The sequence below is a fragment of the Penaeus monodon genome, chromosome 29, assembly GCF_015228065.2.
Source record: "Penaeus monodon isolate SGIC_2016 chromosome 29, NSTDA_Pmon_1, whole genome shotgun sequence".
Classification (NCBI taxonomy): Eukaryota; Metazoa; Arthropoda; class Malacostraca; order Decapoda; family Penaeidae; genus Penaeus; species Penaeus monodon.
The window spans coordinates 3,907,309-3,907,642 of NC_051414.1; positions in this window are offsets into that span (position 1 = coordinate 3,907,309).

Here is a 334-nt window from a genome sequence, read left to right on the forward strand (position 1 = left end):
CATCCCACACAACACTTTAATAATAATCAACGAAATTTTATAATTGGGTTTTCCCTTTCCTACCTGACATTTTCCCTGTAAATTTAAAAGAATTTTACTTTTTCCTTTTTTTCCCCTCTTTTTACTAAGAAACCCTAGTTTTTATAAGCAAAATTTTCCTTCATCCCAACAAAAAAGTTACATCTGTTGGGGGAAAAGGGTTTACAGAGCCCACGAAAGTAGACCTGGCACTTTCTGTCAAATGAGGGGGATTGTTCACCGAGGAGGACTGATGGGAGGCCCTCGGTAACCCGCCTCGCAACCCCTGTATGGGCGACGCCAACGGGGGAGGGGG